The sequence below is a fragment of the Scleropages formosus genome, chromosome 13 (assembly GCF_900964775.1).
Source record: "Scleropages formosus chromosome 13, fSclFor1.1, whole genome shotgun sequence".
NCBI lineage: Eukaryota > Metazoa > Chordata > Actinopteri > Osteoglossiformes > Osteoglossidae > Scleropages > Scleropages formosus.
Window position 1 is genome coordinate 28,350,479 of NC_041818.1, and position 13,382 is coordinate 28,363,860.

The 13,382-nt window shown below is 53.7% G+C and overlaps 1 protein-coding gene across 4 annotated transcripts in view; it reads right to left on the reverse strand.

The window, feature by feature from the left end:
• The window catches only part of arap3 (ArfGAP with RhoGAP domain, ankyrin repeat and PH domain 3), a 29,970-nt gene extending 20,771 nt beyond the window's left edge, over positions 1 to 9,199 (reverse strand). For 3 of the 4 annotated variants that reach the window (XM_029257263.1, XM_029257261.1, XM_029257264.1), the window contains exon 1: positions 8,885 to 9,199. The gene's annotated coding sequence lies outside the window, so the exon portion shown is untranslated. Of the gene's footprint in view, positions 1 to 7,154; positions 7,181 to 8,884 lie in introns of those variants that run through there. The other variant, XM_029257262.1, reaches the window with a different exon arrangement.
• Positions 9,200 to 13,382: the final 4,183 nt, after the last annotated feature.

Below are 13,382 nucleotides of genomic sequence, written 5' to 3' on the forward strand. Positions count from 1 at the left end.
AGTGAATCACGGGGAGGTGCATCCAGAAGAGGAGAAACGCCCCCAGCCTGGGCTCGAGAAGCCGCTGGAGCACAAATGGGGCTGAAGTGGAGAAGCTGAGCGTCCGGAGTGGAGCTGCTGGATGAGCTGATGGAGCGAGGAGGTGAGAAAAGGTGCCTCTCGCACACCGAGGAGCCGCAGCAAGAGCCAGGCTCCGTCTCCATATGGACGGGTGGTCAGATGAAATCAAAGTTCTCCAAGGATTCCATGTGTGAAAGACACACCCGCTTCCTGTAAGGAAACAGCCCTGTGACTCAGAGACTGTGTGGGAGGGGCTTGAGCAGAACAGACGAGCCAAGCGGTCAGTGCAGGAACTCACTGACCGTGAGCTGCTCAGTGCAGGCTGGCGGTGTCCTGAGTCTATCTCGGCGGCAGGGTACACCCTGGACAGGACGCCGGTACATTGTAGGACGGTCTTTCTCTCACACACACACACAAATTCTGTCATCTTCGCAAACACCACGGTACAGAGACCCTGCGAAGCGATGCTCTTTCCTGCCCCGCCACGGAGGTTGGCTCCCTACCCCCAGCGGGTCTCGCCGAGAGCCGACAGAACAGACCGGATCCACATCCTGCTCTGTTCACACCCCGGTGCTGTCAGGTAACCTTTGACCCCGTCGCAGTGTGAGCGGCTGCTGGGGGTGTCACAGGAAGTACATGGGCTCTGCTGATAGAACGACTCGGGGGGGGTTGAGGGACGGGCGCACTGAAAGTGCCCTCTGTGGGAGGACAACCTGGAGCCGCATCTTCGCTTCCGGTTCTGACAGCTTCATTTGCACAGCGACACAGACTGGTGACTCTGGAGAGCCGCCAGCTGCTTTGCGAGATGTAAAAGCCTCCATCACGGAGGCTCCGGCATCACGGCCCCCCCCGGCTGCACCGCCTGCTCTGGGCGCCCGTAGTGACCGTGCGGCTCTAGGAGCAGCCGCCCCCCACTTTGGGACACGAAGGCTTCTGGCGTGAAATCTCCACCACGGTCTGATGTGCGGAGAGGCCCGACATCGCGATGAAGCGGCAACGTGGCTCCCCGTGGCCAGGCTGATAGAGCGCAGCGGCTTTCGCTTCAGCAACGTCCCATACGCGCCTCGTCAAACGCTACAAACCGCTACTTCCCTCCCAACACGACCGCAAGCATCCTGCAGCACAGGGAACTTCGGGGGAAGGGGCCGACGTGACAAGGCTCCGAGCTGAAATGAGGACCGACGTTGACCGGCCGCTGACCGACTCCTTGCAATCAAACACGAATAAGGGGTTAATAAGCATCATCGTGCCAGGCTACAGTGACTAAAATACCGCGTTACACGTTCTACAATAACGGAGCGAACGAGAAGCGGCTGGCAGGGACGTGGTCCGCCTCACTTGCGTGTTCCCCCAGGACTCTCGATGTTGACTGTAGCTGCCCTAATAAATTGTGGTGAAAGTCAGCGTGGTGCAAAATGCCTGTCTTCTCAAGGAAAATTATCTTTCTACACAGTTGACATTTCCAGAGGGGACAAGGGCTTTATGCGCAGACCTGTGTGTCCATTGTGTCCATCAGAGAGCATTTGTACAATGGACATGTACCACTTGCACAAGGCTTTTCTCCAAAGTGACTTGGGTTACTGATACTGATTTACTCAGTAGGTAAACATTTATTGTACCAATTCAGAGTAAGTAACTTGCTCTACGTCACTCCAGTCAGAAGTGAGATTGGAACCGACAACCTTCGCATCCAAAGGTGCAGCGCTAACCAGTGTTCCATAACCAGCCCCATTCCTGGGCTTACAGCACTGTGGTCCCACGAGGCGACACATTTCAGAGCCTCCCGAGACTGACGCTTATTTATTTATAAACAAAGGGTCCCGACCCCACCCCCTTCTCATAGTTCAGCGCCCCTCCCCCATCACCAAGGCAACAGGCTTTATCTGAGTGACCAGTCTGAGGTGCTTCTCTGCAGAGATTCCCGAAGAGCTGCAGGAAACGCAGGATACAGCTGCTGCTCAAACCCTGTCCACCCCCACCCCCCATATCAGCCGCCGACGGTCACTGCGGCTTCGGCGCTGCCCTTAGTTCAGCCTGCGCAGAGCAACATCCTCCTGCGCACATTCCAGGGCTTTCCACGGGAGCGAGCGGCGCTGACGTCACGCGAGCCTCTTCGTTTCCACGGCCAAACAGCGGCCGTTTCCGCCCATTGTCCACACGCGCGTTTCCTTCCGTCGCTGAGGAAGAGGACGCAACGAAACGGGGCCAACAGATGAGCCGCTGAGTGGGACGCTGTGCTCAGCCCTGACAAAGAGGCAGGTGTGAGGCTCGGGGAACGTGGATGGGAATGGGGTTCGAGTCCAGACGTGTCCAACAGCACTTTAGCTGAGCTCCCTCCACAAACCACACGGCTCACAGCCGAGAAGCGGATGGTACGTTGTGGCCAGCTGGGTTAAACACGGTAAAGTCCGACCTGTTTATTATGAGAAAAGGGATTTTGAGCTCAACACTGTCATTATGGCCTACAAGACGGTCGAAGGATCTGCGCTTCGATACTGAGAGGACCAGATTAACCCTTAAAACCCAACAAGAGTGCTAAGCTCCTCCACCTCAGGCTGCTTGGTGCTCCCACTCACAAGGGTCCAAATCTCAAAGTCTGTAGGTTCTTGGATTTACTCTGATGTGGTGGAATGAGCTCCCTGTGTCCCTCGGAGCTGCTGAATCCCTCCCACGCTGAAGAAGGTTCTCGAGCCCAACTCTCCTCGCAGCTCCATAAATGAGTCCAACACCATCTGCTATGATTATCTGTGTATTTGCTATTTCTGTAGGAGCTACTGGAGGGATGTGAACCAGCAACATGATGGTGTGAGACACAAAAGCTGTGTGTCCATAGTCCTGTGCCTGTGTCTAAAGTTTTGTCTGTTCCACCACAGACCTGACTGCTGTGTTGAATTTGTTGCCCCGCATGGGGCAAATGAAAGGAAATAAACGGTGCCTGGAGGGTAGGATGGTCTGTATGACCAGAAAGGGCTCCATGGAGGGTCTGACCGTGGTTAAAGGCCCAGGGAGTTTTACGAAGACAAAGGTCCAGGGCCAGCTGTGGCATGTTAGACCAAAACTGAAGGTCTTCTGAGAAGGCTAGGAGAGTGACGACCCCCCTGGGCAGCAAATCTCCACATTGGCCCCCCTGGGGATGGGGTGGTGGGAAGAAGACTCCGCCCCAGTGCACGTGGATGTCCCCAGGGCTTCTCACCACTGGTTTTCTGCAGATACCTCAACAGGAACCTCAACGGAACCCACAATGAACTTCACAAGGAAACACAGAGCAGTTGACAGCCTCGCTGCTGCCAAGACTTTCCTTCCACCTTTCCAGCTGGTTATTCAGCTTGACAAGCAGTGATTCTTATTCATCTGTTTAATATTTTACAATTCAATCAACTATTTAACTACTGAAGCCTTGTCCAGTGCCCAGAAATTATAATTTTAGAGATGCGATGTGTATTAACTTCTGAGTCTTTAGCAGACAAGTCCACGTGAAGATGGAGCTGCTCTACTCAGTCCACATGGACTCGGTGGCACTCGACCCCTTTGCAGCGCCCGCGTGTCACCGGATGTTTCTCGTGCCGAAAGCGGCCGAGGCACCCGCACATCAAACAACAGCAAGTTTGAACCGCCAAAGAGATCATTTTGTCCAACCAGTGATGGACTTCTGCAAACTGCAGCCCTTAGAAGAGGAGCGAAGACAACAAACAGGACTGAGCGAAGCTCAGAAACCACAGTTTCTGGCCTCTGACCTCAGCACCATGTAACAAGTGTCCACGCTTAGTTCTCGTGACGCACCGAAGGAGACACGGGAACAGGACCGCGGCTTTAGCGATGATGAACGGTCGCCTATATTCTACGTGCTCAAGTCCTCCCTCAGCATCCAGGGGCAAGAGAGAAGGGTTTCGTTTGGTCTGTATTTAAAAGACAAAACAGAGGAATTCTGCAGCCTCTGAGACAGTGATGCACCATCACACCTGTGAAACACAGTAACCTTCTACCCCCTTCTATGGATTTACATTTATCTAATGCTTTTCCTCCAAGACAACTTACAGCATTCAGCTTCTCACAATTATTTATTACATTACACCACCGGAGGAGTTTAGGATACATACCTTGGCTCTCATATAGACTTGAACCAACAACTGTGGGACCTAAAGGGAGTAACTCTAACCACTACACCACCAGGGATCCCTTATGTGCAGTGATCAATTTGCAGTTTCTGTGCAAACTGTCTCTGTCTATAATGCTGCAACTCATTGCTGTCCATATACTAGTTTTAAAATTTTTTGTGTGTGTTTGTAGCTCTGACTGTAGCAAATGTCATGGGAAACCCAGAGGTTAAGGGTTTGCGTGGCTGTAAAATAATGATTTCAGGGCTGAGGCAGCACAAGAGGTGGGGCGTTGTCGAGAATCCACTTGGATTTCGGACTTACTCCATCGGTGAAATCGCTGCCTCTCCTAGACTTTGGCGGATTTCATTTTTTTCTATTTTTTTTCCCCCCCAACAGCCAACTCTGTCACGTCACGCGCTTTCATATCTCAACACACCAAAACAACGGGAATTTCACGCGGACCCCGAGTGATTCTATCCCGTCAAGCGATGCGATATTTTCGCTGTCCTTCACTGGACAGGTGAAATCCCATCTCAGGAATGGAGTTGGAAGATGCAGAGAGAATATGGAATTAGCTATTCACACACACATTTTCAGAACCGCTCGTCCCATACGGGGTCACGGGGAGCCAGAGCCTACCCGGCAACACAGGGCGTAAGGCCGGAGAGGGAGGAGACACACCCAGGACAGGACAGGACGCCAGTCCATCGCAAGGCACCCCAAGTGGGACTCGAACCCCAGACCCACCAGAGAGCAGGACCATGGTCCAACCCACTGCGCCACCGCGCCCCCTTCTATTAGCTATTCATCCAACCATAATTCATATCGCTCCATTCGAGCAGGACACGCCAGCTGTTACAAACAATAAGACACAAAATGCTACAGATGCACTCGGACCCACGTTCCTCCTCCCAAAACCCCTCAGATCAGGGCTTCTTAACCTGGGGTCCATCAAGTAATTCTACATGAACGTAAAGAATATTCAGCGCAACCCTTTCTATTTATGGACATCTTTGTAGGAGGGCTCCTCGGCTTCCGTGGGATTCTTAAAGGGGTCCGTTTTTTGTCCCTGGGAAAGACCCTCTGGATGCGGGCGATGCCTTCGGAAGCCCAGCGGTGTCGTTCTGCACATTCCCTGGAAGCGGCAACAGCAACATGGAGAAGAGGAAAAGGACAGAAGGAAACGTTCCTGAGCCGCTCACACAGATATGCATCTCCGAGTCTCGTTTTAGCTCGAACAATCAGTGGAAGCTTTAGAGTCAAAAGCAGTTTGTGAAAGAGCAGAATCAAGGGGGCCTTTGGGAAAACGGCCACAGGGGCTGTATATAAATAACAGAGGGCCACTATTGTAGCACACAATGCCGTTTTGTTGGGCGCGGGGCGGCCTTCTCTCGCCCGGCGATGGAGCGCACTTGTCCTAGTCAGACGGCCTCTCGCTCGGTCACATCAGAGCACCGCGGCACCGGGCTGCCGCATTTCGTTCTGCCGAAAGCGGAGGCTCGTTCGGCCCCGGAGCCGCCGGCCGCTCAGGACAACATGACATCGCAACCGCTTTTCCTCCCCTCAGTGGTGCGAGACTCAGGGTTCGAGACTCCTAGAGGGTCTATTCTGCGCCGGGGCCCTGCTGGTTTCACCGGGTCACGACAACGTTCCCGAGATGAGCGGTTGGACGCAAGCCGCTCGATCGGAGCTCAGTCGGACTTCTCTCAGCTCCTTCCTCCAGTGGTGACTTTTAGCACCGAGCTTTAGACACCAACCCTGCGAGATGAAGCGCCGTCACTTCTATGTCCGTAACACTTCTCTCTTTGTCCAAACAGACGGTTAAAGCATCTCTGCACTTCCTGTGAAACGGTGGCATCCTGCCTCCGCCATCCCGCCCGTGGAAACGGGTACTAAAAGTGCCCGCGGGCCACGCGATGACGGCAGGGAGGAGCGGAGAAATAGCTGGGAGGGGTTCCGCACGGCGGCTGCTGCAATTAACAGAGACGGGAGAGCAGAGCTGAACTCTTACAAATATAGTGTGTGAAAATACATAACTATGCAGAGACACACACACACACACGGCATGTGCTCCACATCCGGCGCAGACACTCCAAATATAACCGAAGTCAGACATAGCAAAGGGGCACAAAGGCTCGTCCCCTCGGGAAGGAAGAGATGACAACGGTGCTCGGGTTTCAGAGCTCATCTCCAGCGCCCACCTGACGGAGGTGACCCGCAGGGACGCCCTTATCAGCTTTCCGGGGTTCGGGACGGACTCCTTTGTCTCAGGAGCTCAGAGTTCTTTCACACGTTTCAAACGGTGTCCCCTTTCAGCGTCGCCTCGGCAACAGGAAGAGGGAAAACGCCCTCCTTCCTAAAGTGTTTCCCGGAGCAATAAGGGTCCGGCAACAGGGAGCCGCAGAGGAGCCGAGCGCTCAGCTCCGAGCGTCTTTGGAACGGAGAGCGACGTCGTCATGCAGTCGTGCTGACGAATTACATTTATCGTCATTATTTAGAAAAAAGATGGGAGAGCAAACTCAGACTAAGTGAAACAAGCAGTTAAGTTTGTGCGGCGTGCTGAGGAAGGCATCGCTCCGAAACGCACCGGTACCGCGGTAACTCAAGTATCTCTTTCACTATCTTGAGCGTGCACTCCCATCCTTGGCCCATATTTTTGGGATTCTAACATCGAAAATCCATCATTCCCTCATTTTACATGTTGGCTTGAGCTCATCCTTTGATAATCCTGATACAGAAAATTATTATTTAGCCCAAACCTTTCTCCACACAACATCACGTTTGTAAAGCATGCCCCTTACACTGATTTACCCATTTACACAGTAGAGTATTTTTTACTTTATCAGTTCCAGATAAATACCATTAGAAAGGGTACCACAGCGAGAGCTGGGATTCAAACCCAGGACCTTTACTTGAAAGGTCACACCTCCAAGCATTACACTGCCTGATGCAGCAATGCTTCTAGAACCTTGCAAGCAGAGTAATTTACCATGGTACCTGGTTTTTATGAAGCAACCAGCACGAGTTCCACCAGTTTGTGCAGGAGCCCAGAGAAATGAAGTTCAGTGGCAGCTGCTTGTTCAGAAGCTTTGTGGCGTTTCTCTCCCTATCTGGTGTCTAATCTGAACTTCCTGCTAACGCAAGGCTGATAATTACCACCCTAAGCAGGGTGTTTTACTGTAACATCCTCCTTTGTAGCAACACGACCCCGTGCCAGCGGAGAGCAAACACCGAACACACTCTTCCATCGTCGGGGCCTTTCGGGGCCGCAGCGTTTGAAGAAACGTCTCTCTGTTCTGGTCAATGATCGTTTCCCCACTTTAATATGATGGTGATGAGACAGCATCCCCTCTCCTGCCCGCCCCCCCCCCCCCCCCCCCCCCCTCGCCCCCCCTTAAAGTTGTAATAATAACAGCAGCGGAAGCCCACTGCATGCAAATAACACTTCACTTAATGCATTTTCACAATAATCGTATGAAGAAGGTCATTTTAGATCCAGGGAGAAACACGTATTACAAACGTCCCTTTGTGAACAAACTTACTGCTCTGCATTTTATTTGAGGGTCTAATTCTGCACCCAAAGACACGCAGATGTCAGCAGCCCGGTGTCATACACACTCTCTACGGAAAACAATACTTTTTGTGCCTCTTACCGAAATAAACTTCCAGAGCAGAGTTTCTCAGTGTTCTCCTTTATGAATATGATGGAAGCTAAGGACCTCCTAGAACAACATGGTCCATAAATAAATACTGAGCAAACATGGCGCAACAATGTATTTAAGGGAAAACGGACCGCATTCACACACACTTGTGTTTGACATTCTAACTTTACTGTGTTTTTTTTTTTACATGATATTTTTTAATCAGACTGTTACTTTCAAAGCTGCCGATGGACTCTGTGCTCCAGACCGGACGTGTCACACGCAGGAAAGACCAAAGACCCCCCGCACAATGGTGGGAGAGCCATAAACACGCTGCTTTTTCATAAGTCACTTTTCATAAGTCATTCGGGAGATGAAAGCGCTGCGGTTTCCCCTCTGGAGAGCCTCGGAAACCGGCGCGCGCGCGCGTGTGCGTTGTGCGTGTGCGTGTGTGTGTGTGTGCGTGTGTGTGTGTGTCCTTCCAGGGAACTCACGGTGACATATGCAGTAAAACAGTGTGAAGGCTGCGCTAGATGCAGTAATTTGAGTAAATGCCCTTTTCCGCCCGGTGGTCAAACATCTCATCTGTTTCCCAGCGCAGTCGCGATGATATTATCGGATATGATGATGAACATATTTCATACTTCAGTCAGTGTAACCGGTTCATAATTCAGTGCAACTTTGTCATACTTCAGCGTAACTGTTCATACAGCACAAGTCGCTGTGATTTTCGGTGTTCGGCCGAAGCGGCGCTAAAATATGTAACAAGAAGAAGAAGAACTGAAGAAGAACAAGAGCAGCTGAAATGTATCGAAACGTGTCAGAAACTTAGTATCAACAACAACAGAACAGGCTGCGCAGATCGCGAGTGTTTCGACACAACAACAAGCGACGGATTTAGGAGGAACGCGGCCGTGTGTGTAAATAATCATCGTGTGCGTCTAGGACCTAGGTGTGTTGACACTTGACTGAGATTCTCTCACGTCCAGCGCGTCCCGTCCCGTCCCGTCGGTCTTCACTTTACAGTTTACTCTCTTTCACTCTCTGTGTCTCTCCCCCGCTTTTCACCACACTTTTCACTCCTACCTCCCGCTGCGCGTCCGCGGTGCCGCCGCTCCCGATGGGCTCCAGCCGAGCCGCTGACCCGCCGAACTTAGCCGCGGCGCTCGCCTCCGCTGTCCCGTCCTGTCCTGTCCTGTCCCGTCCTGCGCGCGGAGCCGAGCGGAGCCGAGCGGAGCCGCGCACACGGGCGCAGAGATTGTCGGGAACGCGCAGCGTGGGGCTCCAAGTGGCCGCAGCGCCGGTGAGACGCGCGCAGAAAGAGAGAGAAACGCGCCGATCGCGGCGACACGGAGTGGTCCTGACAGCGCAGCGCAGCGGAGCTCTGGGTTCCCGCGAGACGGACGGACGGACGGACGGACGGACGGGCGGGCGGGACCGAGTCGGGGGCGGGGGGGGTGTCAGAGCAAAGTCCCACCCTTCAGCCCCCTTAACCCTCCCTGTCAGTGGTTACACGCACGGGCTTTCCGAACCCTGCCCTGCGCTGTGCTGTGTGTTAATGCTGGGCTGCAGCTGGGCCGAGCGCGCGCTGCCTCGAACCCGGAGCAGAGCAGGAAACACGTGTCGCCCGCGGAGAGACACCAACTCGCCTGTCAAACACGTTTTCGGCCCTCTTCTCCTCACCCTGCGCGTTGATTGTGGCACGTATGGAAAGTGAAAAATGACAACATGTAGGAGGTAAAGGTTGGGAAAGTCACGTGACCACACACCTGCGCCACGCTGCGCGGTGTTTAGGGCACAGCTGGTAGTGTAATGTGTGGCTCCAAAGGTCACGCGGTCGATCCCTCTCTCTGGTTGTCGTAGCCTGGCTTGGGCAAAGGACTTACCCTAATTGCTCCAGTAAAAGTTACCCAGCTCTATGATTGTAACTGTAGTAATAATAATTGTAGCCTATATATTGTAAGACTTTGGAGAAAAGTGTCAGATAAATCATGTAACTGTGTTTGCTGTGATCCAGAGCTGCTCACAAACACAGAACTGGGTTTCATATGAAACACAAAGGCGGTTGTGGTGAAAAATGTGGACTCTGGTGTGTGAACTTACACCCATGGGCCTTCACTCTTCTGTACACATGTCAACGTTGTGTGTGTGTGTTCGCGCCCAAGGGTGAGACGCACAGCTACGGCATCCTCACTGTAAATACCGTGTCAAAGTCCCATAGGGACCGTCATCTGATCATTCAGACACTTCCTTACGTAGGTCAAGCGGGCCAGTGTGTCAAGTGTGTCTCGCCCACTAATGGGGGGGGGTGTGTTTGGACGGTGTGAGAGCATCACGACCAGAGACGCAAGCAGAGGGCTGGATGCTGCTCGCTCTCATGTGTGCGATCAGACAACTTCCAGTTTCAGGAGTCCCCCCCCCCCCCCCCAAGAACAGCGGTGTGACTCTGGTGTGGACAGGAAGAGCGGCCAGTGGGAAACAGGAAGTGTCTGAGACAATAGTGATTCAGAGGAGTGACCCCGGCTGCAGTGAGGCCGCGCTGAGCCCTGGCGCACGGCAACCCTTTGCATGTGACCTCGGCGAAGACCCTTCCTTCATGCGTTCCCTCGCGTTTCACGTGTTCCACGGGCTCCTTTGCAATGGGAACCGCCGGTCCGGGTGCGAGACACACAGCCGCTCGCGCTCATCACGAAGACCGTGAACTCTTCCAGCACAGGGGGTAGCGAACAAGCGGTGCCTTCAAGAGAGAACTTGAAGAAGTTGAAGAACGCGGGCGCGTCCGGTTCTCCTGCGCTGCAGAGCCTCCCAAGAGCGGTTCAAAAGACACCGACGCATGAGCCGCCCCATTCCTACACACACGTGCATCTCGGTGCACGACTCGGAATGAATACAGGAGTCCTGCGGCGAAGCAAGAATGGTGTCTTTTCCTGCGCTGCTCCTGCAGGAGGGAGGGGACACATTCCGGAATGTTCCGTCGCAGGGAGCCTGGACTTGCGTCGTCCCCAAGGGACGCAACCGGGAGGCGAACGTGCACTCCCTTCGCAAATGACTGAATGTGAGAGCGAACTAGAGGTGATGGCGCTGGCATGAGGCAGCGGAGTAAAGCGTGGTAAACAGGCCGCTCTCCCTTAGCGTGACCTCGGCACTGACGCTGATTTGGCGCTGACGGATCCGCGTGTGCGGGGAACACGTGACGGACATGCAGGAGGTGAGCTTTCGAGCATTTTTACACAAATTAACGTTGGATGTCTTTCCTTTCAGCGTCTCCTAACGGTAATATCAAATAGTTCAGTTTTCACTGTAGAGAACGCTTTCTCGGCGTCTTCAAAACTGCACCCGGTACATCGCTGAGTCCAGACCCATCTGCTTCTAAACGATCCCAGGTTTGGGGGTGGGGCTTGGACGACTCCTCCAGGATAGACGAAACCTTTCCTTGATGGGTCTCAGGAGGATCAGTGCTTCTAAATCTCTTTTTACCTCTGGCACCTGGTGCACTAAAGCAAGTTTACCGTGTTTTGTAGGGTTTATTGTTTTTTTTCCCCAATAATTACAATGTACTATATATGTTTGTGGGGGGTGTGGTGGTGCAGTGGGTTGGACCGGGTCCTGCTCTCCAGTAGGTCTGGGGTTTGAGTTCGGCTTGGGGTGCCTTGCAACAGACTGGCGTCCCGTCCTGGGTGTGTCCCCTCCCCCTCCAGCCTCGTGCCCTGTGTTGCCAGGTTAGGCTGCGGCTCCCCGCGACCCCATATAGGACAAGCGGTTCAGACTGTGTGTGTGTGTGTGTTCGTATTTGAGACAACAACACACACACGCGTTTGGTGCGACACGGCATTTCCTCCATGTATCTACACATGCAGCAGGATCCTTCGGCGCTCCTTTGCAGAGGTGCTGTGAGACGGGAGCTCGAACTGAGGACCGAGGACCGTGACGCAACTCAGGACAGAAGTCGGAGTCTCAGACAGAACACACACCGCCTGCAGGAAGCGAACAGCACAGCGAAACCTACTTCTTTCATAATACACCATTTCCGCAGAATCCTGGACCCCCAGCAGAGCAGCACAGTGGCTGGGAAGAGCACTGCAGGCCTCACGCACGCACGCACACACACTGTTCATTCATAAAGGAAGAAGGGGACAGCAGAGAGGACACACTGAGAGCTGTGTGTGTGAGTGTGTAGAACACCGTTTGCAAAAGAACTGCCTGTTCCTTCCCAACACTCTTCCCTTTTCACAAGTAGTGTGTGTGTGCGTGGGTGGGTGGGTGGAAGTGGTGCGTAACTTCCACCCAGCTCGTACCCAGGCTACTTCCTGTCCATGCTCACACAGCTGGTGCAGCAAGAAGGAGCTGAGCTGTGGTATTTGACACCAGACGGTGTCACTGCCCAGCCCCCCCCAGCCCCCCCCAGCCCCCCCAGGTCTTACTGCAGCTGATGCTCATGAAGCCTCAAGAGATGCTGATGGGATGAAGGTGCAAAACGGCAGCAGCTGTGCGCGCGGAACCTGGCTTCATCGGTCTGATCTTTCCGGAAAGCGATTTGATGATCAGTTGCACATAAAACACATCATCTCTGTATGAACATTTGTGTGAAACGTCACAATAAGGGAACGAACGAAGAACCAAAGTTTCTCTGTTCAAGGTTACGGAGCGCAGTTTGCTCAGCTGTCTGCTCTCCCGCTTGCTGCAGGTTCGACCAGTGCTCGGCACCTAGGAAAGGACCTCGGGCGCCATCTCCGAGCCCCTGGGCTGCGGGTTCGAAGCCCCCTTGGCCGCCGTGGAAAGGAACGCATTGGCCGAGGACTCGCCGGTCTTTCAAAGAGATAATGAACAACGAATCGAGGAGAAAATGAACGTTCTCACAAGAGGTTTATTTCACAAAGTTGTTTATACACAATATGGACTCGGGTTCGAGCTGCACACTTAAAACTGCGTACGTGTACCGTCGCTGACCTTCAAACCCAGCACCTTCTGCTTCGTGGGGGAACTGTGCGTGTCAGGTGTCGTACATCACCTGTGCATCTCTCACACACTGCTGTTAAATGAGGTCTGGGGTGCGAGGGATGCTGGGCGGGGCTTAAAAGCGAGAAAAAGAAGTGACACATAACAGTAGCTCAAAGTGGGGGTCGGGGGGGTCCAGCACATGGGCGGAGCTCTTGTTTTCGGTCTCCGTATTGAGGGAGTGTGAGGTGCGGCGTGTCCGTGGTGTCGCCATCGTGTGGCCGCGCCAGTGGAGCACTCCTGTCTGCTGGCGTGTAGAGGAAAGGTGTGTGTGTGTGTGTGTGTGTGTGTGTGTGTGTGTGTGTGTGTGTGCCCGTGTGAGATGCCCTGCCTTTTTCGTCCCCCCGGCAGCTGCTTTGCGTTCGCCACGTCGGGGCCCGACAGGAAGTCCTGCTCATCTCATGCGCCTGCGACTGAAGGGCTTCGCACCCGCAGCCGCAGCCGACAGCGACACGGGACTGGCAGGGCGTCGCTCAACGGTGCCCTCGTGTTTCCACACGGCTGTTCGCCCCCAACAGTGCGAGAATGGGGCCCTCAGGGGTCGGGCGTCTGCGTGTTCACGTGAGCAGCGTGCGCAGAGAGAGGGAAC